The 24,815-nt window shown below is 33.6% G+C and overlaps 1 protein-coding gene across 18 annotated transcripts in view; it reads right to left on the bottom strand.

Annotated features, from left to right (window-relative positions):
• GULP1 (GULP PTB domain containing engulfment adaptor 1) overlaps positions 1-24,815 on the bottom strand; it is a 203,932-nt gene that overhangs the window by 91,041 nt on the left and 88,076 nt on the right. Inside the window, exon 1 of one of the 18 annotated variants that reach the window (XM_039844202.1) lies at positions 702-840. The exons of the other annotated variants lie outside the window; for them this stretch is intronic. The gene's annotated coding sequence lies outside the window, so the exon portion shown is untranslated. Of the gene's footprint in view, positions 1-701; positions 841-24,815 lie in introns of those variants that run through there. 18 annotated transcript variants of the gene reach the window in all.

Here is a 24,815-nt window from a genome sequence, read left to right as displayed (position 1 = left end):
CAAAATGAGATAATTACACAGTAAATAAATTATGCTAAGAGAAATATTTTAAAAGACAAAACTCTGTATATTGAAGAAATCATTATTTACAATAGAAAACACACGACTCTCCTATGTATAGACCTAAGAGTAAGCTAGGTTTAGTTTCCTTTTGAACCTTAGATATGAAGTTCTTTGTAGAAGTCCTACTCAATATTTTCTCTAACAGTATAATTTCTTTTTATTTTGATTGTATATAATAACTGCATCTTTTTTAGACCTGTGCTTTAGCTATTTCGCCAAGAACTGTGATATCCATAACCTAACTAAGAGTGATAACTTGTGGGATTCAACTATCCAGGTAGCATTATCTTTTGCAAAACTATATGAATTTGTTTGGAAGACTACAGTAAAATAGCTTGACCGCTCAATGCTGTTAGAGTCTAAGACTCAAGACTTTATGGATTTTAAGACTAGAATTTGTAAAATATATGTTGTGTGAAGATTCAGTTGGTCTCTACAAACAAAACAATATAAAATTTTTATTTCAGTTTCAAATTTTCTGCTTTTTATTAAAGTATTTCACTTGAAAAGAATTTTCTCATTTAAATCTCTTGCTTTAATATCAACTGTTTTTAGATTGGTATTTTGTAGAGTAAGTCCCATTTTTATCCTCACATTTAATTCTAACAATCAGTAATTATAGATATGTATAGACTTACCATTTTTACAGTTTTGTTTTAAGAGTTTTAATCAAGTCAGAGAGAGAAGTTATTCCTTTCATCATCTTTTAAAGCAGCCCTCAGAAAAAACTTCTATCTCTTCTCCCTTGATATGCAGAGCATCTCACAATGTCAGTGGTCTCATTGGAAGAGAACTGATTGGCAGAAAATCTAATCTTTAAAAACAAAGCTTCCAAATATTTACACTGGGAAATCATGCTTTTCTTACTGTGAGAGGCAGTGCTGGATATTACCACCACACTTGCCCACATACAATACTGCTTAGTCACAGTTAAAAATGAATTCTGCTTCTGTCACTAAAATCATGTATGCCCTATTTTTAACTTTAGTGGGACTAAGGTATTCCTTAATTCTATGGTCTTCTTCCTGTGGGTTTCGATCAGTCTTTCACATATAGCTGCCAAAACATTTCTTCTAAATCTCTTATCTTCATCTCTATCCTGATCATGTTGAACTTTATACTAGCCCAGGGATCCTGGAAAATAACAAATGTTAAGGAAATTCCTTCACCACTTTGTATTCTGGAAATGGCTTACTGCCAAGAACCACCCTTCCCCATTTGACATAGATAAGAGTCAGAGCACTACCCTTGTTTACTTGTGACAAGGCCAGACAAAGACCCTCCAAATTCCCATTCTTAGCTTCATAAATGATTAGCCATACTGTTTGTGCCACTGACTAATCTGGACAAGAGACCTGCTACCAAAATTTAAGTAAACTTCTCTCTTTCTCCCAGGGTCCTGAACTTTGACCCACTCCTCAGTTTAGCAGACTCAACTCTTCCTTCATAACCTCTCCTAAGAATAGGCTGACCTCAGGGCAAAAAGATCTTTTCCCTACACTACAGTCCCAACTGTAACACCTCAAATCATCCTACCTTCCCACATCCTATTCTTTCTCACATTATTCATTCCTCCTTATAAAAAGAGTCTTTTTCCGCCTTGTCTTTGAGATAGATAGTGGGCACATTCTCCCTATTCTAATGGCCCTTCCCCTTATTGCAATAATCATTTCACATAAGGACTCTCCTTACCTAAATCCAGATTTGTTTTTTATTTGACACTACATTTGATCAAATTCAGGAAGATTTCTGGCAACTAACCCCAACCTACTTCACTGAACTAATTTGCAAATTTTCCTTTCAATGTACCTACTCAAGTAGAGCTAGCTAGCCCTCTTATTCTCTGGCACTAATGGGTGTTTTCATTTCACCATCAACTGAACTACAAAAGCATGTCCTAGAAAAGTAAATGAATCTGTGTTTAAAAAATGTTATCTTTGCATCCCTAGCATCTATCTAGTTCATATCTATAGTAAATATCTGTTGAATTACAAAGTTAATTAACAAATTAAGGTTTCCAAAACAATACATTTTATTGTAATACAAACATATATCTTAGCTCTCAAAATTTGTTGAAAATGTATAACAATAAAAATAAATCATGAAAATATTTTTAAGAAAATATAATGGATGAAATTCTAAAAAGCAACATAAATGGACTAAATTGCACAATAGGTATAATTTATAGATAAATTATGGAGTGCAAAGATTAAATAAATAAACTCTCCATCTGAAGAACAAGTCATAGTGCTTAAACAAACTGAATGAATGTCCATATATCCTATAATTCAGACACTCCATTCCTGAGTATTCATCACAAAGGAATTCTCATAGATCCACAAAGGACTTCCGTGAGAAATCTCATTATTGTTTGTAGTAGTAAGAAGCTGGAGGCAATCTGGTCTTCGAGCACCAGTAGAAAATAATTAAATGTGCAAACAATAACATGAATAGATCTTAGACACAATGTTGATTGCAACAAACAAGGCGAACCAGATAACTCCCCAAATAGGCAATGCTTATATACAAAAAAAATCAATATTAAAAGAAAAATTACAAACAAAAATATGTACTTTAAACAACTGACTGGTAAAGAGGGGAAAAGAGATAAGGAATGGCATAAAAGGGAATAAAATAGAGGAAAGACAGCGACTTTGAATAGCCCTAAGGAGCAGGATTATTACAATGCTGTGTACCTGCCATCAATATATAAATCTTGGCACAAGGCTGGCACTCTTGTTCTTCTTCTCTATTTAGTTACCCAGGGTACATGGAGTTTTGTGGGCATTTATGGGGTGATGTCAGAGCCCCTGCCTCTGAGTATAGGAAAAAGCAGAAGCTCATTTGAGACTGAAAAATTATACTTTCCATACAACTAAGGCATCTAGACTGGGCCCTTCCAGATACTTAGTATTCCTTTTATTCCTTGTCCTTTGATATCTCATAGCAGCTGTTTCAAATGTTTTCTGCTCTTGTCAAGTCGTATCCTAGGTGATAATCTTGTCTCCTACTTTACTGAGATGATTGATGTCGGCCCTTTAATATTTCCTCATTTTTTTTTTTTATCTCCACTAGTCAACTGGGCAATGTGATTGCCCACTTTAGACTGAAATACAAATACCAGTCATTCATCTTTTTGCCTGTTCTCTTTACCTTCTCTCTTATCTCAGAGGAACAGAACAGCTTCCTCTTCCCTACATTTTTGCTTTGTTCTATTCAATCCCAGTTTCAAACACCTGATAGCATTATCATCATCCTCACTCCATTTCTTAAATACCATTAGAGCTATAGATATCTCTTTTAACTTTTGTCACAAAGTTCTTGAAATTTTGGTACCTTTTCCACTGTGTCATATCTTAAAGACCTGTGCAGTATTATTTGATTTATATTTTGAAGGGAGAGCTGACCAGTCTAATTGATGGATGGATATTGAGAGTGGAAGAGAAAGAGCTCAAGGACAAACATTACTTTCCTTTTAACTGAATAAAGTTCCATTTATGGAGAGGGGGATGCTTCGGGAAAACAAAGTTGAAAGGTGGAATTCAAAATCCTTGTTTTAGATGTTAGTTCTGAGATACCTTATTAAACATCGAAGAAGAGATGTTGAGTGAATGGTTGGATATAGGAGTGTGGAGTGGCAGGTAGCATTGGAATAGAGATATGATTTGTGAAGTAACCAGTTTACAGATAGTGAGAACAGCTACAAAGTGGGCATAAATAGAAAAATGATAATTAAGCCCAAGGCACACTACATTTTATAAACTAGTGAGAATAAGAAGATCAAGCTAGGAGAAGGTTAAGGAACAGCCATTGAAGTCAAGTGAAAGCCAAGAAAGTGTACACTTCTGGCATCCAAATGAAGAATGTTTTCATTAAGAGAAGATTAAATAATATGGAGTTGTCTACATAGAGGAAGCCTGAGAAATGGCTATTGGTTTTAAAACATGCAGATTTTCAATGACTTCTGCATTGTAGTTTCAGGGGTTAAGGGGCTCAAACAGCTTGATTGGTGGTAGTTCATGAGAGAATAATATGTGAGGAAGTAGAGAAACTCAAGGAATTTTTTGACAAATGAAAGCAAGAAATAATGCAAGACTGAAGGGTGACACAGACTCAGGAATAGACATTTTGTTGGGTACTATTGTACATCTTTTTATGCTGATGGGAAATTAACAGGAAAAAATTGATGATACAGAAAAAAGACAGGATAAATGTGGGAACGAATTTCTTGAACAGGCGTAAAGAGATAATGGTCAAATCCACAAGCAAAATGACTGTCCTTAGAAAAAAAGAGAGGTAGTTCACTCATTATAACAGATAAGAAGTCTGAGACATTTAAAATTTGGTAGTTCAGTAAATTTAGTGATGAGAAAATATTCTCTTCTCAAGAAATTTCTCATTGCATGTATTTTATTATTTAAATAAGTATGTCATTAGCTCTGAGTGAGGAAGATGAAGAGATTTAAGGATTAGAGAAGAGAAAAACAGAGGAGGAAAAGAGATGAGAGTGGAGAGGAGCAGGCAGAAAATAGTCATCTCGAATACAAGAGTAAATTGAAGAGGCCAGCCAATTGAATTCTGGGGAATTTTAATGACCTGATGAGGACTGCAATCTAAACATATATTTAATTTGTGTGTGCATGTGTTTGTTCCAGCCACATTACCTACTTAAGTGAAAAAGAGTATCTAGTCATCAACAGAAACTGGGATTTTTTTTTCAGGCAAGTAACACAGAGAGAAAAAAGGACAAAAATGTATTGATAAATTATATTTCATATACTGAAATAAGACTTGCCTTTGAAATTGGTTCAGCCTTAGAAGCTATATCAAACAATTGTTTTGTCTTTTTCATATCCCTTTATCATAATTAACATGAATATTCAGTTATAATTTTTTGCTTTAGAATTATTTTTGAATTATCATAGTGTAAAAACTTGTTCACAAATTAACCAAAGGGGAAGATATACACATAGGTACGTTCTAATACATTATGTTTGTCATACTAATACATTTACATCCAAGAAGGCTTTCTTGAAGATCTAACAGGAAAGCACAGTTACTGATTAACTTTACACATTAGTAACATGAGTTTTAAGTTTTAGGCTCCCCCATCATTTTCACCAGTAAGTCTTCTTGCCTAATTTCTAATTTCAATTAGACATTTTTGACCCTGATCTACCAGAAGGGAGTGAGCAATTCTGGGCTGGGGAGCTGAAGTCCAGTGGTATCTGCAGCTACAGAGAAGAGAGAAGGGGCCAACCGCAGGAACTCAGGCATTTGCACTTATAATGAGCAGACCACACATTTCTAATCTAGAAGATCTTTTCCTATTGGAAATCTTGAAATCCTGACCTCTCTTCATATTTCTGGCCTCTGACAACAGAAAAATTCTGGGATGTCCTAAATTAAATCATAGTGAGTTGGAGAGTGAAAGACAAGACTGTTTAACCAGTTAATAGCTGTGGGCCAACTAACAACAGACTGCTCACAAACAGTGTATGTTGGAGCTTTGAATCAATGTCTATAGTAACTACCAAATGCCACAGATTCCTGCTTATGCATGAACTTCCAGGACTGTTGCCTTCAACCAATCAAAAGTAGTAAATAGTTTTCCCTTATGGACTGTGCATCTATCCTAGAACTGTTCCCACTGAAGCTTTTCTTGCCCCCTTATCTGTAGCCAATGTGAATTCTTTCAAAGCAACTTTTATCTTTCTTCCCCGAAACATAAAGAGCCTGTCAACTCCAAGACAAAAGACATGTTGCCTTCTCCATGAAGCCCAGATGCTGGTGGTTTTTAAATGGCATGCCCCAGGACCTAGTTCTTTTCTGGATAGCATTTAGCTCAATAAACACTTTCAGGAAAGCTTTCGGCCATAAAAGTTTTTGTTTGGTACCTCCACCATTCCATTCATGGAATAATTTCCTTTTTTCCCTTGGACTACACACTAAATGGAGTGATATCAGGTTAATTAAGAGTTATGTTTAAGCAAGTTATTCTGAGAAAAAAAAAAAAACGAAAGTCCAAACCAAATATGGCCCTTGTTCCATGTCTTTGAATATGTCAATAATTACTTAGCTATTGCTCACTGAAAAGCAAAAGTAACCCTTAGAGCTCCCAGTACTCTGAGATTTGTGATGAACATTTATATTTTTACTCAGGTCTGGTTTTGTTTTCAGTCTCAGGAAATAGAGATTTTTGAGTCATATCTCCCAATCTATGTAGATGTTAATTCCTATAAAAGCACAGATTTAATGATATGAAAATATTCTTGTAAACATTTCCTAGAAAAGTTTGTAGCAAAATATGTAGCAAAAAAATCTAGAATAATAATTTTAGTGTGAAATAGTTTTACAGTGCAATAACAATTTTAATATTTATAAGCATTGACATTTCTAAATATGTCAATATTCTTGAATTCCCCCTATTTTATTAGTGTCCTTGATGTGTGCTCACATACAAAATTAAAAGAATCGTCAGTATTTTGTGAATTATCTAATTTTAACACATAAATATTTGTTATGATAAATAAATGGAAGACATTAGTGAGTCATTTATTTATCTCAAAAAGCAAGCACGTCTTTTAATAGCTATAGCCATTTAACTTCACTGTTTCACAGGCAATCCTCTGCAAAGTTATACTTGAGTTTTCCATTGTGTTACCACTTAATTCTATAATTTCTAATAGTCTTAAAGATGTTTACTGGTATTGAAATATGGCACATTGTTATATTAATAAAATATTAACATTCTAACTATGAAAAATACAAAGACTAACTTTGGATTACTTTGGACTAGAGGTTCTCATGTGGGGAGTGGGAGGGAGGAGGACATGTCAGAATGTCAGCAGTTGGAGCAGGACAGGGCACCTAGTATTTGTTGTTTTGAAAAACATGTGAACAGTATAATAATTACGTTCATGATAGAAAATACAAGAAGCTCTATAAAATCTTGTTGAGAACTGCAGGAAATAAAGTGAGAAATACTTTTATGTAATGTGGGTTTGAAAAGTTCATACATATGTTGGGGAAAAGCACGGTCTCCTTATATTCCTTGGCATTTTTAATATCTAACAAGGAGACTTGAACCATCTTCTTACTTTGTATTTTTATATCACAAAAATGTTGTCAGGCTCAATCATGGTAGGCTGTCTCTACTTTCAGGCCAATGACCTGGAGGTGAAACACCTACTTGTCATGTGATTTCTTTATAGAAACACATACTTGTTATTCTTAATATATAAAAATAGGAGTCACAAAAGCACAAGCTTAGGATTGACAACCAGACAGAGAAGAAACTAGTTTGTCTGAGAATAATAAAACAGGTTGGTATGTAGCCTTCTTTTATTTAGAAAGCAAAGTTTGTGTATTAAGACATATTGAATGTTATATAGTATATATACTTACTTTTAATGATCCAAATTATATAAATACTCAAATAATGATAAAACAATTCACCATAACTCTACATATATTTATTTTTTTAAATTTTACTTTATTCATTGCAGAACTGTTCTACTTTAAACATAGTATTTACTATCATAAACTGAGGTCCATCTATCTTAGCTCTGAATTAAAACTTTAATTTACTGTATGTTATGAAGATACGTATTTCTACATGCATAGAAACAAAGTGCTTTAATGTATTTGAATTGCATTGATAGAATCTGAGGTTTTTTCCTCTTTCTCCTAGTACACCTTAGCAGGGAAATCAAAGAGAAGAATAAACTGAAAAGAAAGACAAGATGTAAATTTCTCAGTGACTTTCTTTACAATCTGCAGAACAAGAACACTTTGTTTTCAATTACAGTTAATAATGAGAATAATAATAACAAGAAGCCTAAATTAAAATAAGCATTTTTTTAAATTATGGGAATATTGGCAAAGTAAAAATACATTTCAAGTGCTGGAAACTATCCACTTAACTCATATTACAGAATCATAATAATTATTATTTAATGATAAAAATACAGTATATGCACCATTATAAAGAAGTCTTGTCTTGGTGGAGGTGAAATCAAAACTTTTTTTAAGAAAATATAAATATGGCGTTCTCTCATGTTTCCCAGTGCTTTTTTTTTTGCTATTAACATTCTGTTTTCATAATGCAAACCATATGTAACAATATGCAGCCAACTCATTCCTTTAATGTTATAAATGTGTTCATTCAGCAGTCCAACAAAAGTGACTAAACTGTTGTCTTTGATCACTTCTATGCCAATGTTGGCCAGGTAAAGTAAAACAACAATGCATCTTTCTCCTGAAATATATCACGTTTTATAGATCATAAATTGTTAGAAAAATTCATTAGAAAACTAGCTGTTTAAAAATTCAAATTGAGAAATCACCAAAGTACAAAATTTACTGTTCAGGCATCAGTGCTGCTTTGTTTTAAGCTAAAATGAGTCATTAAATTCTACAGTTTAAATGAGTGTATATACTCATTCACTAACAGTAATTTTCTATAAGGTAAAGGTAAAACCTTTCATTTGCTTGGGAAAAATTGGGAACTGAGAAGACAGAAATGATGCTGAAGCTTAATGATGTTCAGCTGTGACACAGATGGTGCTTCACACTGAACTGTAAACCTTTTTGAATAATAAAGTCGAGGCTCCCATAACATGGAAGAATCCTACCCTTGTTTCTGCTGGATTCCCTCCTTTGGGCAATGAAAGAGCAACTTCTTCTGAAAGTTTAGTAAGTCCAAATATATCTACTAAAGAAAACATCTTTGGCTTAGAAATCTCATGTTCTAATATCATCTATTTCTATCATATTAAGTAAAACATTCTAAATTGAAGAGAGTTAAAGAAAATGATAGTAATTCATCTGAGTCTACAGGATGCACGGATTTTAACACTTGAGGAAAATAATATAATTACACACACACACACACACACACACACACACACACATAGTGAGACATTACAAAATTTGTGCACTAGTTTCCTCCATCTGGTTATATTCCAGGTCACTGTTATTCCACTAAATCAAAATATTGACTAGAAATGATTCAAAAAATATAATATGTAGAATTTAACTGTATTATACACACTAATGCTGTAATATTATTCATCATAAGCCAATAAACAATTAAATATTTTAAATATTAAGGTAAAAAAACAGTAGACAAATAAATACATGTGAATCTGAGAGAAAATCTCTACTTTCTCTATTAAAATCAGAATTATTTTTTATCACATTCTGTAAATCCTAAACCACCTGGTATAATGCCAGAAGTACAGTGCAAGATCACTAAAATATATTTTATAGTGTTGATGACAATAATGTAATACATATTTTGGGCATTTTCTTTGTATCATATAATTAATGTTACTTGGGATAATTATCAATTTGTATATATTAAAATGTAAGCCATTCATATTGCAATATTGGTTGGATTTAGATTAAATTGAATTAGCTGAAATATAAATGGATAATATTAGAAAAGAAAGAGAATCGGATGAGAATAACTATCTGAATGAATAAAAAATGAAAAAATATTCTACAGAGGCCTTTTGAACTACTGCTGCCCTCCACTTCCTTGACAGTTCAAACAAAACCAACTTCTCACTGAATTTGCCAATAATGTGGCAATAATTCATTTTAGTCATAGTCTCCTACAACCCTTCCAATGCATTATGTCCAGGCATCATTCCAAAACTCTGAATCCTAGAGTAGCGATGAGAATTGCTTTGCAATCCTTTGCATTAGCAGAAACATTCTCATTTGGAAAATCTATAGCAGAAATATCTATTTTAATTTTCTAGCTTTACTGCTGTTCTGCTACTCTATGCTGCACACATCAGCCCTCGGAAGCAATGATGTCTCACAATTCTTGTGCCATCTGTATTCTGATACTATTATATGTTCAGTTCCATAATAGTGTTACTAGAAGTATATTTACCATCCAATTAGTATTCATTGCTACACAATTTCTTTAGTGAGAAAAATACACAGATATATTGGGGAGGCAGGTAAAGCCGAGAATCAAAGAGAGATATTCGATGGAAGAGGAGAGGAATACACAGAAAAGTTATTGATGAAGATAGAAGTGAAAATAATGAAATAAATTTCCTACCCCAAGGATAACTTTACTACATGACAAGACAAATGACAGTGGAGTTACTATAGAACTAGCATATTTTTGCAAGATAAATATTTGGATTCTCTGCAAGGCTAGGGAAAATGAGGTAAGAGGAGACAAACACTGAATTTAAGAAAGATATGTGATTCAACAAACATCTACTGTGTGCCTATTTTGTGTCAGGCGCTATATAACTAGATGCTTTCACATATGTTCTCATTTAATACAGCCATTCTCAGAAGCAAGTAATACTATCTTAAATTTATTGAAAGAGATACAGAGATCCATATAGGCTATCAATAAATATTCCCAAAATCACACAGTTGGTAAGAGACACAGTAAATACTAACCCTAGGTTTTCTAATAGCAAGTTCAGGAGACATCTACACTATATTTCACACATGCTGTCCTTTATTTAAGCTTTTCATCATAGACCTTCTAAGATGCTTATAATTTTTTACCACTATAAAAGATCAAATGTTCCAGAAATTCCACTGTCTTAGAATCCAAACCATATCTCTCTGACTTTACTTCTTATTTCCGGACCTGACAGACTACATGCTCTGATGATTCAAGTTATGTATTCAATCTAGATGTCTGATTTTTGCTTTGACTAGAAGAAACTCTATATTCTTAGAGTAGCATCAATTACTGATACTTTTTATATTTAACCATGAAAGAAATGAATTTAAATGTTTTCTCCCAAAGGACTTCTTGTGTTCACTGGTAAGAAAACAAGACACATTTAGAGGGTCATACAGTCTATGAATATAGAATAAATAAAATCAGCATGTTAACAGAGTAATAACTAGAATTCCTTCCCTCAGTCGCATTTTCAGGGAGCTATGCAAAGTTGATGTACAATATATTTGACATCTAGTATGTGCCTGGCAATGAATCAATGCTTTAAATATAGTGTCTCATTTACTTCTCAAAATAATATTCTCAGAGTGGTAGCAATTCAATATGACAGTATCCACACTAATGTAGCAAAATGATTTACTAACATGTATGTGTCGGATCAAGTGGCAGAGTCAGATTTTTACTGTAAGTTGATGTGACTCTAATGAATGTTTGAGTTTCTTAGTATATTGGGCTGAGTCTTATCTTGGATTCATTATTATAAAGCATATTTCCTCCAAAATACCACTGGGTCCAATGAAAGTGTCATAACAACTCTTATTCCTAAATGTCTAACATCTAGCAAGAAACATCAATACATCATTAAGTAAAATCATGCTTCATATATACAAGTTCAGATAAGACTTTCTTTGTATGTAAATTGAAATTTAATGTTTTAAAGTCTTGCCTGGTTATCATACAGTGGGAAGAGAGGATCTTAGAGAACAAAACAAGCACTAATACTAAAGAGATTTAGAACAGACAAGTCACTGGTGGCAGGGAAGGACAGACAAGTAACCTATAACCAGTCAGAATAGCAGAACCCAAAACACAAAGATTTAGTAAGCAGGGCTGAACTCAGAATCTAGAAAGTTAGAAGTGTATCCTATGCATAATTTTATGCTGCCGTCTTGAGTAGCCAAAAAGTGGATATAGTTTGTCTTAGGATGCTTTGGGGATGCAAGTAAGAGACTGATTAAAATTGTTTTGCATCACAGGGGTTTATCATCTTACATAACAAGAAATGAGAAGGCAAACAGTGCTCAAGTTGGTAAATACAACAACATAAAGCTGTCATTAAAGTCCATAGTGCTTTCATTTCTTCCGCTCTCCCATTATCAGCAGTTTGGCTTTTATTGTTAGGTTGCTCCTTCACAGTGGCAGCTCCTATCTACCTAAACACATACAAATGTAGCTAGAAGAGTATCTCATTTTATCACAGGAAAAGAACCCACAAAACTTTCTAGAGGCTCCCAAGGAGAAGTGGGTCTCACAGGCATGAGAAAGTGAATATCAGACATTTTAGCTTCTTCAGGTGGGCTTACTGATAAGGATGTGAGAATGGCTGAAGGCTATGCAGATTCCCTACATATAAATCTATAATCATAAACAAGTTTAAATATCTTAAATGGTCATTCCTTGCAACAGAGGCTGAAGTTAAATCTTAAAATTACCTGACATGTTCAGTTTTGTTTTACTGCCTTTCCTCACCCATCCATAAAATTCATCCAGAAGAAACTTGTTTCAACTTCTAGGATTAGTAATAATTTAGAATGGAAAAAAAAAAAAAAGAAAGAAAAATAGAAGAACTGAGCATAAATTAAATGAAAATATCCTTGGTAATGCCAAACCATCCCAACCTAAAATGAGAGACTTTGTTAAAAAAAAAAAAAAAAAAAAAAAACAAAACAGAATGGGGCATTAATGTGTGCTACAGGCCCAAAGAGCCTATAATAAGAAGTTAAAAAGAATTATGCAGAGGACTTAAATATACTTTTTTTTTATTGCTAATCTTGTCTTCCAAAAATATTATATTTATTTTATCAAAGTTAATGACTACCACGGCGTTTGGTATGAAATCATATATTTAGCAGAATGGATAAATACAGCTTTGGCCACTCATAAATGAGCCTCTCTTGAGTCTTCCCTCACATTTAATGTATCTGAATCACTCTCTTAATTATTTACAGTAAAACACATGTTCTGAACTTATGTCTTCCTTGTCTGCTTTTATGTCTTTTTAACAATTCTTAATTCAAATATTTTTTGTCACTGTTGTTTGTTTTAATTTTTATTTATTGAGAGACCAGCATAGATGATGGCAGGACAGAGTTAGCAGCTTGAGGAGGAAACCTAGAACTGAAACACGGAATCGACTTCAAGGTTTATGCACCAAACAAAGCAAAAAACAATATAGGCCTGGGATCCACAACTAAGAATATTAAAAAACTCAAAGTTCTAGCTCTTCATGAAGTGGAAACCTTTCCCTCTTTGACAATTAGAAAGTTAAATTTTATTACAAGCTTGTCAAAACAGTGAGAATATTAACATTAAAAGCAGCAGGTGACTTCATCAGTTCAAATCTGCTTTGAAATCCCTTCGTATTTTTACAATTCTATAAATTCAAAATACATTATTAAACAAGATTCTTAAAAAAAAATTTTATAAGATAATGTCAGTTTTAGGTAGGAAGGTACAGAATACTTTTGTAGAATCTGTCTAAATCCTAGCAGGCAATTTGGGGAACATTTGCCAAACCGGAATGCACAACTGCAGAATTACTGACTGCTTATGATCAAACAAGCATGGAGCTTGGCACTTTTCAACATGCCAGCTCAGTTATGTGCTGATGTGCTGATGACAGAAAGGAATGGCATACACACAAACTGCTATGTGGTCATGGATAACTGCCCCGTGCCTATGAACTAGGAATGATCCCGAAGTTCAGTGAAGACAGGAATCACTCCTGGCTGACTTTATGGAGGAGTAAGCTCTTGCAATTAAATTTAGGGTAGAAAACGATACTTTGAAAGGTATTGATATTAGATATTGATCAAGGAAAATGTATCTTACCAAGAGTAATCTGGCAGCAGAGAACAGGATAATTTGAATAAAAAGACTTTACAAGGTGGGAAGAAGAGCTAAGGGTGTACTGCAATGGTCTGGGCCAGAAGTAATAAAGGCCAAAGTAGAATAGAAAATGGGCAAGACTATCAGAAACTGACCATGGGCACTAGGAGACAAACTGGGATGCCACAGTCAATTTTTTTAAAAAAAATTCTAAAACCATCTTTTGGAAAAGAAGAAAACATGTGCACTTGACTTTCCTCTGAGAGAAAGCAAATAGATTAGAATCATTACTCTGATATATTTTGAATTTCATTCTCAGCTACGATTCAAATTAGAAATTTCATATTTTGTAGTTGAAGCTATTTTATATAATCATTTTTTAACAAGAGACTTTCAAACAACAGTATGTAGGTTTGTAATCTAAACTTCTGATAATATAAACTGATAAAATCCTGTACTAAGTGAGAAATACTCCATTTAACTTTATATTTGCTTCACTCATTAGGTCCTAGAGTTGCAACCATTACAAACGTTTTTTTTTCTTATGGTGAAATGGTAGCCATTGTGTTTAGTGTTGACTAAAATGCCATAGGGAGTTCCCATTCATTGTCTACAATATAACATTATGTGGCACTAGATAAGACGCTGGACACTCAGAGGCCTTCAAGAATCAAGAAAGAAGTAAAATAAACATGTAAGTCATGCCAACTGCATCACAGGGCAGTGGAGTTTGTGAAGACCTGGAAATATATGTCCAGCTTGAAAACATCTGGCTAACCACTATACTGGCAAAAAAGTGAAGACAGGGTGGGTCCCTCGCTTTAGCCAGTTCTTTACCACATCTCTCTGGATATTTGCTAATTCTTATTTCCCTCCCAGACCATGATACAAACCAGTAGAGATTAAAATGTGAATAGTTTTAATAGTTAAAGCTATGAATGGTTGTTGAATTTTTGTTTTTTGTTTTTGTTGTTGTTTTCTTTATAGGGCACCCAGACTTTAAGTCCCTTAAGACTGTTTCCTATCATTAAAATAGTTGACAGCTATTACATTTTAATATAAGCCAAGCACTGTTTCTCACACTTTATAAAAATTACCTTCAATAATCCTCACAATAATGCTATCAGGTAGGTACTCTTATTACCTTATTTTATACACAAGGAAACAGGTTGAGAAACTAATCCACAGTTATTCAAATAGTAAGTAAGAGATTCAGACCCAGGCTCTCTAGTCTTATTTTCCTAAAAGCAACTCAGCCTTTACCTAGTAACCAAATTAAAACAAAACAATTTCCAGGTACTTTATATATTTTCTCTGAAAATAAGTTTCTCGAAAAGTATTTTTTGTATTATTTTTTATAAATATAACATCTAAATATCTTTTTATTTGGAAAGCAAGTTGGTTATACAGCATCACAACTTTATTCTTTCACTCTTCATTGTATAAAATGCCCAGAATGTGGCTAATAAAGTTAATGACTTTACACATGACCTAAAGACTCATTGACTTAACTCCATTTACCAGGTATAGCTAAACATCACAAGCAAAGACCAAAATAACAACGAAAAGAAGCTACATTACTTTATGGGCAGAAAATATACTGTTGTAAGAGGTTCTATGTTTTATTCAAAAACATCAAAGGGGAGAAAATTAATTTTGACATTTACACATAAACTTAAAATGCCACCACCACTGTTTCCATTCCAAATGTGTCCATTATTTTACTTTCCACACAAAGAATTTAACCTCTGTAATTATTATTAGAAGAAGAATTTCACTGGCATTCTAAAAATAAAAAGACCATTTTTATTAGCTGACATTTAACATTTTTCACCTAGTTTTTTTTAAAGGCTATTTTTCATATTTTTGAAAACCAATAATCTTAAACTCAATCCATCATCGTAAAGTCTAATTCAAAACGTCTGCTTTTGTAAACAGAAGCCATTTTATATCTGTTCCATTATTTTAAACTTACAGCCAGAGTTCTTTTATTTCTAAATTTTTAAAAAAATCAGTTCTAGCTTAAGCAAGAAAAGGAAGGTCTTTACTGGCTCATTTAACCAACCATAGAAGACAGAAAGGACAGTGGTGGACAGTGCTGGGCCTGGACTCAAGGTGGACCTGACAGCACCAGGCCTCTCTGTTCTCCATCACTTGTGTTGATGTTAAGATAATATGCTTTTCCGATTTCCCCTTTTAGATATCTTTCTAGAAGACTCACTGTGGGTGGACGATTGAGCCTGAATGCAAACACCCATTGCAGAGTCTCAGCTGCCAGGGAATGGGACCCAAGTCTGAGCAGAGCACCAGTGATAGGATTCCTAGTACTGGGAATTCACTGGTGGGACACTCACTGGACCTATAGGGCAAAATATGATTTCATTCCCAGCTACAAAATTCAGAGTGTGATTTAGGCTAAATATCAACCCTCCCTGGCCTCAGTTTCCTAAACATTAAAGGTCATAATAACCACTTATTTTTTAATTAGGGTTACATGAAAGAGCATGTGAAAGGGTTTATAGAGTATCTGATACATAGCTACCATTTATTATATGTGCTAGGAGACTTTAAATAAGAAAAATCTTGTGGTTTCTTCTTAATACATGGATTCTGGAAAGATCAAACACATGGGGAAGTATTTTGTAAATATTCAAGTGCTATGTAGATGTCAGTTATATTGTATTTATCTCCAAACTTTGATTTGTGAAGTGCCAACCCAGTGTTCCACATTTGCCCTCTGTGTAAGCAAACCAGGGTGGAGGCCACTTCTTACATCTCCTTTTCCCCATCCCTCCTCCTACAGTTCCTAACATCGTGCTGAGCATAAAGTCCCAGCATATATCTGAGGACTGATTAAAAACAATTATTATATCATCTTGCCATTAATAGAAATGAAAATTCCCAATGATGGGAATTTCTATCAAAAATAATCTTTAGAGTGAAGTACTGAGTAACAAAGTACATGATTACTTATGGTTCTACTTTCCAGTTGATAACTTACAAGTAGGTCTGGATGTTTTACATACCTTCTAATTCTTACAAAAATGGCTAGTGAAAATTGCTGTTAATCAAATTTTGTAGCCATAATACACAACAAAGGTGATAAATTAAAGACAGGAGTCATTACAAAGTTGAGATACTATAATATCAAATTAAATTCTTGTGTGTGTGTAATTCTGCACAAAATACATTAATGTCCTATTTACCCTTGAGACAGAGGTGTTCCAGATTGATAACTTCTCAGATAGTTTATGTCTATAGACAACCTGGCTTTTATCTTAATTTCAAAATGGAACTTCTCTACAGTTAAGTTTAGTAACAGCGAGACTTGAAAGGAACTTCAGTAGTTACCCACTCTGCCTTTCAGCTCAATGTAAAATGATCTCTATGGTCTCCCAACAAGAGATATGTTTTTATGTAATGGACACTATGAATTATGTTTCTTTATCTGTTCTGGATTTTAGAAATCTCAGAACTCATATTCGTGGCCTAATGTTAGCAAATATGCTAGAACACCAAGATATGCATTTCATAAACCAACTCACCTTTATTTTTACATATTTTCTTAACTTATTTATTCCCTCTGTGTTATTTTCTCACTTTTGCATTCTCTTAGATTTATGGTTATGCTCTGTTTTTGGGAAAATATACGACATGGATAAAAGAATAAGGTTATAAATTTCTTTTCTAACATCTACTACTACTTGATGCAACACAGTAAATTTATTTATGGTTTTCCTATATCACCTTTCTCATAACAAATGCTCAATATAGCTGGTCTCCTATATTTAGTATCCTATTTTTTCTTTATTTTTATCATGACTGACCACTTATCCCATGAGGTGTGCACTAACATCAGGTAGATAGTATCAGAATTAAATTGAAGGATATCCAGTTTGTGTCCTCCAAGAATCAGAGAATTGTTTGGTGTGGAAAAACTCACATATCAGTTATCAGATGTGCTATGAGTAGAAGGAAAGAGTCATTTCCTTTTAGAAGGACACTGAAAATAGGCCTTGAAGAAATCTCTCCTTCCATCTTCCCTTTGTCTCTCCCTCCCTCTTGTCCTTCCTTTCTCCTTTCTTTCTTCCCTCCCTTCTTCTTTTCTTTCACAAATATTTATTGAACACTTTCTTTATTTCCAGGCATTGATTTGAGTGCTGAGAAGATATATCTGAAGATAAACTCCCTGTTCTCATGGAGATGACATTCCAGGGGAGAACAGGAAGGGAGAGAGTAATTAAAAAAAATAAATAAAAGTATACATACACATATATATATAGTGACTTTAGGCAGCGAAAGTACTATGAAACAGGTGGACGAGGCGGGGTAACATGTTAGAAAGTGATATGATGGGAAACTATTTTAAATTGAGGGTTTGCATGGGGAAGATGACTTTTGAGTAGAGACCTGAGAGAAGTGAAGCGGTAAGTCAAGATTTCTGACAAGATCAAAAGGAAAAAAACAAGCCTACAAGCATTGTGAAAAGCAACAAAGAAGCCAGTGTGCAGTGGCTGCAGGTAAGAAGGAAAGTGAAAGGGGCAGAAGTTGGAAAGGCCTGATCTGTCAGGCTTGATAAACATGGTCAAGGAGTACAAACTCTGTTCTAAGAATAACAGGGAAGACACTGGTAAGATTTAACACAAAGGTGGTATGACTTTTTACTTAAAAGTATCATTGTGACAATGAATGAAAATAGACCACTGAAGGGAAGGAATGTGGTACAAGAGTGAAAGCAAGTAGGCGAAGTAGAAGGTCTGGTGGAAATGATACAAAAAAGTAGTTTGGCCTAAGGTATTGGTCATGCAGAAGTGAAAATTGGTCAATTGTGTATACAAAATCGAGAGTGGAGCCAAAAGTTCTTACTACTGGATGGACTGAGGGGTATAGCAGATTTGGGAGAAGGTGAGAGTTCCATGATCTGTGAGAGCCTGAAGGAAAAGAATGAATGATAAGGAAATGTGAGGGTAAATTGTGAGTCAAAGTTTCTATTTTGAATACTTTCTAAGCAATTCTATCTTATAGTTCTGTACTAATATTACTATAACTTTGGAAAAACACTTTTAAAGAAATAATCTTAAAGCAAAAGCCATGTACCTGTTGTTTTCTTTATGCCTGAGCCTGGTTCCAACTAGAACGAAGGGTCAAATGCAGTTCATGTAGCATGCAAAATAATCACTGTTTTTTAAAAATATTCAAGTACACATTAAAGATGATATAATTGATTGAATTATCTGGCATTTTCAGCTATATTTGTGATAATAAGATCTAATTTACAGATGGCCTGTAAAAATATTTTTATATTATTCAATGTTTAAATTTCTTAAAGTTTTAATTTCCTACTTTTTTTACATTCTTCAGTTGATTATTAATATGTATAAATTATTAATATGTAAAGCTTCGCTTCCAGCATCAATGTGCAATCCTTTTGCTTTTAGTTAATTTTATTTTCTTGAAATAATAAAATATTTTCATTAAAGGTGGATTAAATGTAATGGTTATAAAATAATGCTAAAGAAAATCATCAAAAATATCCATATAAATTGATGTTTAATTTTAAATCTTTTACTCAGGGGGGCAAAAAACACAACATCAACATATCGTTTTTTGTCAGCCAGGAAGTATGCATGTTTGACAGCTGATCTATAGGCTTAGGACTGTGTGCATTTGGGAAATTAATACCTATTTATGGATGATAAGATACAACATACTAGTAGCTGACCTTTGTTTGATCTCAAAACTGCTAAAGATTTTGAAGGGTTATTTTTTTTAAAGTTCCCTTTAGTCTTTTATGCTGATGTAACTTACAACTCCAAGCACTTCGATTGCCAAATATTGAAGCCAAGTGGAAAAAGAAATGCTGTTTCACCTCTAAATAAAACAAACAGATGATATCAATGTATATGTGTAATGAATTCTAATTTCAACTTGATATGTGCAACTGCCAATTAGATCATGTGGGCTCTGAATTTTAAAGAGGCCTAAAGAACATTTTCAAAAGGAATCAGTAATTTTACTTAATGCTCTTCATTCTTGGGGAACAAAACATAACCTGGAATGCACAAGTTCTACATTTCTATGAAAGATTCAGGGACATTGTCTTGATAGAGGCATGAACATGTTTCTCTGAAGGGAACTTGGAAGGAGCATCTAAGTTAGTGAGGAAGATAATCCCAAAATAAATAAAGGTCTAAGAGCCTATACTTTGATAAAATAAGATCATACCTGCAATGCTATAGTATCTTTTCTTATTTTGATAGCATCTCCTGTTTAATTTTGTTAACATAAAAATTTAATTATAGAATTTCTGGAAAATGTGATAATGGTGGCCTAGTTTGTGAATTCCTTTATAAAAAGAGATAGTACAACCAGGATAGCAAAATGAAAAATCTAGAAAAAAAATCTACAACAAAATTAAGTGACAAATGTGATGTGCAAAATTTTAAGATGGACCCCAAGATTCTTTCCTCCTAGTGTACACATCCTTTTTGTGAGTGGGCAGGACCAGTGACTATAAGGGAATATCACATTCACGATTACATTAAGCAATATAGTAAATATGGAGGGATTTTGCAGATACAGTTAAGGTCCCCAAACAGTTGACTTTTAAGTTATTTGAAAGGGAAATTATCCTGGGTGAATCTGACTTAATCAAGTAGAGCCCTTTAAAGAGAGACTCTGGGCCCTTTCTAAAGAGAGAAATTCTCCTTCTGGCCTTGAAGAAGCAAAGAGCCATGTCGAAAAGTGCTTGTGAGGAGAGCCCAGCCTTTCCCTAAATTCTCTAAGAAGAACAGATGTTGTCTCTCCTTCATTGGCTTTGCCATGAATTGTATAGCTGCAAGAAAATGAATTCTGACAACATCCTGAGGGATCTTGGAAGCAGATTCTTTCCTCACAGAGTCTATAGATGAAAATGGAGTTCAGCCAACAGCTTAATTTCAGCCTTGTGATACCCTAAGCAGAGGACCCAGCTGAGGATGCCTATGGGACTCTAACACAAAAAAAGTATGAAGTAATAAATGGCTGGTACATAAGCCATCTCCAAGAATCTCATAATGCAATTAGGTTAAGGTAAACCATTGCCAGCCAGAAACACTTATGATATCAGCATTAATGATGGAGAAAGTGAAGAAAATCAAATGGCCATTTAACACACCAAAATAGCCAACACGTTCTCAATAAGAACCACAGAAATTGAGAGGGCCTTTTCTATTCCAACTCAATGGGATGGGCAAGAGGTTTTTGTGTTTAGGTCCAAAAGGGCTGTGGTAATCTGGGCCCTATGAATTTCTCAAAGCTCATGTCACAAAGATAAATTCTGAGAATAGAAACAAATTAAGATACACTAGAATAAAAGTGACTAAAGGAAAATTCCAGAAAAACTTGAGGAGAAGACAGGGCCAGGATAAATCTGAAAGTATAAAGCTATACTTTTATCTTTTATAAAGCTATAATTTTTTCTTCAGGAAAATTATAGAACAGAGAGTTTTTGAGTTCTGAAGCTAAAGAAGATATTAAGCCACTGGTTTTTTTCTTCCCTGAAATTCAGCACACCTAATTGCATGCCAAAAATTAAAAACAAAAATGGGATTGTGTTCTAATCTCATGTAAAGTTGTAATAAGAATGTAAAAGAAAATGAGGAGAATAATATCTCTGCAAGTAATGAAAGCATGCCAAAAGTCCTGCCAACAAATCAGATTAAACTTTAACCTAACTTTCCAAAATGAGCCAAAAAATTAAGAAAAAAATAGAGGATATGAAAAAACACCATGAATAAGAACTGGAGATGGTGGGGTAGGTGAATGGTGTACTCATATCCTCCCATGATCGCATCAAAATTACAGCTAAACTTACAGAAACACCACTCTTGAGAACCGCCTTAAGTTTAGCTAAACAGAAGTCCTAAGGACATACAGAAGAAGCCACTGATGAAACTGGTAGGAGGGGCGGAGACGAGGAATGGGCAGGCCGCACACCCATGGTGTGGCGGTTAAGAAATGGGAGGGGTAGTAGCTCAGCTTAGGACGTTCCATGTGAGAAGCGAGGGGTCCCAGCCCACACCTGAGAAACGAGCAGTCAATTTAAAAGCAACCATGCTATGTCATAAGAGATAATGGAGAAAGGAATTTCCCATCTTAATGAGTAAGACAAGGCAACAAAAACAACCAAATTGACACTGCTTTGACAAAACAATAAAAACAAAATAACATTGCATTTGTATAATGCTACATATATTCTGATTGCATGGATTCTCACTAACTCAGTTTTGCAACAAAATTTAACTGTTTAAATATTTTGAAAAAATTTCTGATGCAGATGAAGACTATTTTCCAGGCACCCGAAACTTTTTCAAAAACAGAAAGTATAATTCTTTTTCAAAAAAAATCAGTCTTTGCCATTGTGAATTTAGCATTTACTTGAGAATAAATAAAACTTACTCAGCTTAAAAAAATAAATGTATACTTACCCAGCTATATCTGATTAAATGCAGTAAATGTTTTCTGTGATTCGATCACTTTTTAATTGAATACTATTTATTCAAATGCTTGCTACCCTGTGGCTTGTCTTCATAAAGGGCAAATCTTATCTTTGAATTATCACCGACAGTCTCCCTTTCCAGGATATAGGACGCAAAACCCACAAATTGATATAGGTGAATTAAAGCTGTGACTGATGCCAATATTCTGATTGTTCAGTCCACCTCTTCTATCACAAGACTAAAAAGTGCAAGATTGTTATCTGAAAGGCCATACCAACTGAGTCCTGAAACTGAGTGTTTAGCTCAGTGATATGTTGTAACCAATCTGAGATAATACTAAGCTAGAGTCCTTGTACTTATGTCAGTCACCTTAGTTAAATCTCTGGTTGGCATTTTACTTTTTAAAAACAGCTTGCTTAATATGTAATTTACATGCCATAGAGTCCACCCATTTAAAATATACAATTTAATGGTTTTTAGAATATTTGTAAGGTGTACAATTATCACCATAATCTAATTACATTTATGTAGAACATTTTCATCACCTCAGGAAGAGACCTGTTACTTCCATCCAACAGAAGAGCTGAAGAAAGAAGGAGGAAAAAGAGGGAGAGAAGAAAGACAAGAAAGAAGAAAGGAAGAAGAGAGGAGAGCTGCATAGAAAAAATTTCATTTTAAAGAGTAAAATCAATACTTATAAAATTGAAAAATCACTGGAAAGATAAAGTCAGTAAAATTTTAAAAGCATATGTCCCACCTTATTCTAGATGATTTTATCTTTCCTTCCTTTTCCATTATTAAGTATTATTAATTTTTAATTAGTCACAGAATAGGCAAAGGATTCCAAGAAAAGGGCTTTGCAAATGAACAGTGTTCCTGTAACACAGCACTAAGGCATCTTGGTTTAGTTTTATCATTCTGCAAAACATGAAATTAACTGAGAATGGCTGGACTCATTCTATGTTACCTTGGGATATTTTGAAACAATAAAAGTGTTTTCCTTTAATTCTTACTCTAATACTCAGTTTCAGGACACAATTAGTATGTCCTTTTGGTTGTTAACAATCTTGTGCTTTTTAATCTTATGATAGAAGAGATGGACTGACAATCAAAAAATTGGCATCAGTTGCAGCTTTAATTCACCTAGATTCATCTGCTTCATCTTTTCTAAGGGCATATTCCAATTCTTCTACTCTTTCCTTCTCCAATTGCAAACACCTTTTTCTCTGATTTGTTCTATATTGAAAAAGGATCTGGACAGATGATAACATTTCCTCTGAACTTAACTTTTCTTTGAACTTTGCTAAGGCAGAAGAATAGGTGTCACATTCTCCAAATTAGCATAGGACTCCAAAGAGCCAACTCCCAGGAATATTTCGGTATCTGGGCTACATTTATTTCACAGATGGATATATACAGCCCTGAGGTCTTCTGAGATAAAGTTGCTTTACTACTTAGATGAAACAGATTTTATCAAAGATCATTCTAGCTAGCTCTGAGATATAGAAACCATAGTAGCCTTCATGCTATAGTCTCAAAAATAAATAAATAAATAAATAAAAATAAAGTCCCCCAAATGTGCCCTTCCCTCTTATCTGAAAATGTGCCCTTTCCTCTTATCTGTGAAATACACGGTTACTTTAGATTTACTCCTTATTCTATCAGAAGCTCCAAAGGAATATATGGAAAAAATTCTCAAGACCATATTAATAATCGACAGTAAGGAATTTTAGTTATTTGTAAACAAGTGAACTTTGTCTAAGTTATTTAATGCTAAAAATCATCTTTAAATACTGCATTTCGACATCTTAAGATTTATTCCCACATGGTAACATATTTATACTTGATATAACATTATTTCATAAAACCAAAAATTGTAATTTATTACAAAGGAGTTGAAAGGGGCCCTTGGACATCACCTAATCACTTTGTTAGAATCCTCTTTTATAATTTTAAAGCATATTAAATCCCATGTTACCTTGGGATATTTTACGAAACTGTAAATTACTCTAATTATACAAGGTTTGTTTTCTGAAGAGACCAGAACTATTTCAGTCATCACATGTGATTTTAAAATTTAGATAGATTAAATAACACGGAAATTGAAATCTTCCTGTCACAAATTATATTAGCATAGAAAACAATTATAAGCCCCTGAAATATTATAAAAACTCTTTTTAGTAATTAATGAGTTGAGTTCTCAGAGGAATTGCCAAGTTTGGACATATTGAGCTTTTCCAGTCTCAATATTCTTTTGAGCACTCTGGGAGGGCAAGCATCTTATTTTTCAAGTCCTTTACTTAGTTCTTGCTAAATTAAGCTCTAAAAAACACATAAATTTTTTTTTCCAATGAAGATGACTGAAGTGTTATGACTTAGAACAAGTGTCTATCGGCTAGATTCATACTAATAAGTCATAAAAATTGTATATCTAATGGTTACACAACTGCAGGCAATATTTCAGTTAAAATATATATTCATGCAGCTTCGATGTAAAGAAAATCACAGATTTCACTAAACTAGATATATAACAAAACCTGGTCACCAACAGAAGCATATAAAAATCAATCAATAATTCTAAACACATTTTCCTTAAAAACAACACTAACTTTATTTTAATACATTAAAATATTAGTGTAACAAGCAAACTGAAATAGGAACATCTCTCAACACATATAACAACCCACTTATGTATGTCATTTATTCCCCTAACA

Source organism: Pteropus medius, unplaced genomic scaffold, assembly GCF_902729225.1.
Source record: "Pteropus medius unplaced genomic scaffold, Ma_sr-lr_union100, whole genome shotgun sequence".
Classification (NCBI taxonomy): Eukaryota; Metazoa; Chordata; class Mammalia; order Chiroptera; family Pteropodidae; genus Pteropus; species Pteropus medius.
Note: the sequence above shows the minus strand (reverse complement) of the source record. Positions and strands in the feature narration are given on the sequence as shown.